Source organism: Carassius carassius, chromosome 15, assembly GCF_963082965.1.
Source record: "Carassius carassius chromosome 15, fCarCar2.1, whole genome shotgun sequence".
Taxonomy (NCBI): domain Eukaryota; kingdom Metazoa; phylum Chordata; class Actinopteri; order Cypriniformes; family Cyprinidae; genus Carassius; species Carassius carassius.
Genome location: NC_081769.1, coordinates 5,016,231 through 5,020,585, shown reverse-complemented (window position 1 = coordinate 5,020,585; position 4,355 = coordinate 5,016,231). Strand labels below are relative to the sequence as shown.

Below are 4,355 nucleotides of genomic sequence, written 5' to 3'. Positions count from 1 at the left end.
CTCTATTTGGGCTTATGTTTTTTTGGAACAAAGCAGGAATTACAGTCTGTTCTTAAAACCTGTGTTTTCCACTACAGAGTAAGGTCTCATATCCACGGCTATAACGTAAATGTACCAATCACCGCAGTGATGTATTTTGCCCTGTTTGAATCCGTTGGAAATCTCTGTCTAAATGCTGCGGGGATAGTTTGTTGCATGTATGTTTCTCCTTTTTTTCGTCTTGTTCCAGATACTGACACACTAGGGTGATGTCAGCGTAAATGAGTTGACATGTTTGAAGTATTCCCCCTGGTTTACCCTATTGTCATGTAGCAGATGCGACATAGCATTGTTTTTTTATCCACCACTCTCTCGCCATCACCATTACAGCTTACAGGGAATTCAAAGTGCACCCAAACACCAGACCTGTAGGTTATTGGAGGATCTTCTATTTCTGGTCTGTTAAACGCATTAGCCATTTTGCAACGCGCCTTCAGCGCGTACTGAGTGAGCGAGCGCCTGACTGAGTAGCCTAACATAAACATATAAGTTGGTGTTTTTTTTTTTTCTTCGGGGGTGTCAGGGGCGTTGCCTGTTATGTTGTTTGGGTTATTGGGCTACCTTGTTGAACGCATAACATTATATTTCACACACTTTTTTTATTTTCCAAATGTAATTAATTAGTCCAACGAACCGTTCGGTACATAATGCGTACCGCGTACCGAACCGATAGCCTCGTACCGAACGGTTCAATACGAATACGCGTATCGTTACACCCCTTATATATATATATAAATATATATATATACATATATATATATATATATTTTTTTTTATATCCTATATTAATTGCACACAAACTGAAATAATACAAACGTTTATTTATCTATTTTTATTTATTCTGATGATAACTATTTACAGCTTAGGAAAATTACAAATTAAGTATTAGTATATTACATTTTGAGCTTGATTAGTTTGATTAATTTTGAGTATAAATACCTCTTGGGCTAGTTTAGAACATGCAACTACGATTATGGGAAATACTAATGACTTGACAGTTGTCCAGAAGACAATCATCAACACCATCCACAAGGAGGGTAAGCCACAGAAGGTCATAGCTGAAAGGTCTGGGTGTTCACAGAGTGCTGTATCAAAATATATTCATAGAAAGTTGACTGGAAGGAACAGGGATGACCACAGCCTTGGGAAGATTGTCAGGAAAAGCTGATTCAAGAACTTGGGAGAGCTTCACAAGGAGTGGACTAAAGTTGGGTCAGCGCATCAAGAGTCACCACACTCACTTCAGGAATAGGGCTACAGCTGTCACATTCCTAGAAAAAAAAAACATAAGCATTTCACCTGGGGTAAGGAGAAAAAGAACTGGACTGTTGCTCAGTGGTCCACAGTCCTCTTTTCAGATGAAAGTAAATTTAGCATTTCATCAGTAAATCAAGGTCTGGAGTCTGGAGGATGACTGGAGAGGCACAGAATCCAAGCTGTTTGAAGTCCAGTGTGAAGTTTCCGAAGTCAGAGATGATTTGGGGTGCCGTTATGTCTGCTGGTGTTGGACCATTGTGTTTTATCAAGTTCATAGTCAATGCAGCCATCTACCAGGAGATTTTGTAGCACGTTATGCTTCCATCTGCTGACAAGCTTTATGAAGATGCTGATTTCATTTTGCAGCAAGACTTTAGCACCTGCCCACAGTGCCAAAACCACTTAAAAGTGGTTTGCTGACCATGATACTACTGTGCTTGATTGGCCAGCTCACCTGTCCTGAACCTCACAGAGAATCTATGGGATATTTTTGGATCTTTTTTGATTGATCTTTGAGAAAGTATAAAAAAATTTTTTTTGAGATACTGAATTATTTTATTTAAGTCATAACCATCAGAATAAAAAGAAAATCTTGAAATATTTCATCTTTTGTGCAATGAATCTGGAATATTAAGAAAGTTATCTTTTTTTTATTAAATTACAACAAATAAAGTACTTTTCATTGATATTCTATTTATTTATTTATTTTTTTTTAGATTCACCTGTATAGTCAAAAAGTCATAATCCACCTTTGCATTAATAATCCCACCAGATATATGTTTCATGATATTTATGTTTGATCCTGGGGCAGGTGTTTCACCCAGCCAGATACCCATTATGCTAAAATTCAGACTCATAAAGACTGTCTTTATGGAGACTGAGAGGACACAAAATAGGACTATCCACAGCAGACAGAGCCCTGTGAGTATAGACACTCAGTCTCCACACCGCAGGCTACCTTTCATTACCTGCTAGCGTGATGAGAGACTGCCTCCTACATTTTATTTAATCGTTTTCATGGAGAACGAAAATAGCCTCCAGGCTCCCAAAGCATATTGCAGTCTGAACCCTAACCTTTCTGTTGCCATGGCAACTTCTGCAAGTGTTTGCACCGCCCAATTATCTCCCATGTTTGGAGGAGGGCTCTGGGATACCTGCTGGCTCTGACCTATTAGGGTATAGTGTCAGCGACAGACCTGTTAAAATTATATCTGGACTGTTTGTTTTTTTATACATTCAGAGGACATGACAGCACACTGAATTCTGTACTAAATGTGTGTAAAGTGGCCTTTTGGAAAGGTAAGAGACATGATAGGTACAAAAATAAATGGGTACAATAAGACACTGTGTATGGGGACTTCACAGTGAGACCTTGCAAGATTATATGAATACTCCCAGAGTGGAGTGAGAGACTGATATGTGAGGTGTGAAAAGCAGATAGACACAAACCCATTGAGGAGAAAGCATGTGCGAGAAATCAGTCCTCTGTTCGTGGCTAACAAGCTACTAGATCAAAAGATTTGTGCTTGAGGATTTGGTCGTCCCTCCATTACACTGCCCTTCCTTCTCAGCAGTGTTCTTCCACCTTTTCATCTTTCTTTTGACAGGCAACTCCTTGGAAGTCAATAGAGGGTGCGGTGCAAGCTTCACAGATGTAGATATCACAGGATGTTGTTGAGGGAAAAAAAAGAAGAAAATTCAGTGTGAATGGAAGCGAATTACAGTTTTGTGGCAACTTACGTGTACCATTGTGACCTCTCTATTTTAGATAGGATTACTACCTTATGTGTTGCATAATAATTTCAATTAAAATAATTTGCAGACCTTAAGGATCTACTAGATGAATGTGGGATAATAAGATCTTTAAAATAAGAGGGGGCTTGTTGATTAAGAGCTTTAAAAACAAACAAAATAATTTTAAACTGAATCCTGAAATGGACTGGGGAGCCAAGGGAGCGATGTTAAGATCGGGGTGACATGGTCAAATTTCTTTGCTCTGGTTAACATCCTTGCAGCTGCATTTTGAACCATCTGGAGGCAAGAAATGGTTGACTGAGGAAGGCCCAAATATAAGGAGTTGCAATAATCTAAACGCGATGTGATAAAAGCATGGATGACCGTGTCTAAATCTTGAAATGACAAGAATGATTTAAGTTTAAAAATAATCAGTAATTGATCAAAACTATTTTTAACCCTCTATGATACACATTATGTTCTAACCATGACATATTTTTTAAATAAGTTTTTATTACATGAAATAGCTTCAATTATACAAATCCAAAAAGATTTTGTGAAATTTTTCTTTTGGTGGGGGGGGGGGGGGGGTATTTAGGAAAACGTTGCCATATGGCAACAGTGTACCACAATGGAAAATAGCCAAAAAAGTAGTTTTTCTATTAAATTATGATTATCTTTTCTATTTAAATTGACATTTCTTTTAGATATTGATAGATTGTTATACTTGGAACTCGTACAAACCAAAAGTAGGTAGGTTCCTAGCATTTAACCTTCAAAATGGTACTTAAAATTATTATTATAATGCTTGCAAACGGACAAATATTGTTTGCTTTTGTACCATATATGGATATCAAATTCATCAACTTTTTATTGTTTTACATCCACAAAGTTTCCAACAGTATTTTATACTAGTTAAGTAAATGTTTGGTAGCTTGGAACATGCACTAATACCATGTAGAACATGAAAACATAAAATACAGGTATTACGATAGGCGGCTCCCTGAAGTAAAGTGAAAAGTGAAAAGTGAAAGTTGTGACATTTGCCAAGTTTGGTAACCCATACTTGTAATTGGTGCTCTGCATTTAACCCATTCAAGTGCACACACACAGCAGTGAGAAGTGAACACACCGTGAACACACACCCGGAGCAGTGGGCAGCTATACTGTATATCCAGCGCCCGGGGAGCAAATGGGGGTTCAGTCCCTTGCTCAAGGGCACTTCAGCCATGGGTATTGAGGGTGGAAAAGAGCGCTGTTCATTCACAACCTCCCACCTACAACTCCTGCCAGCACCGAGACTCAAACTGGTGACCTTTGGGTAA

At 38.3% G+C, this 4,355-nt stretch overlaps 1 long non-coding RNA gene across 1 annotated transcript; it reads right to left on the bottom strand.

The window, feature by feature from the left end:
- Positions 1–279: 279 nt before the first annotated feature.
- Positions 280–802, bottom strand: LOC132158037 (uncharacterized). The gene is made up of 2 exons (XR_009437649.1): positions 467–802; positions 280–433 (listed from the first exon to the last, which is right to left on the bottom strand). It is a non-coding gene; the product is annotated as an uncharacterized LOC132158037 (long non-coding RNA).
- Between the last annotated feature and the right edge of the window lie 3,553 nt (positions 803–4,355).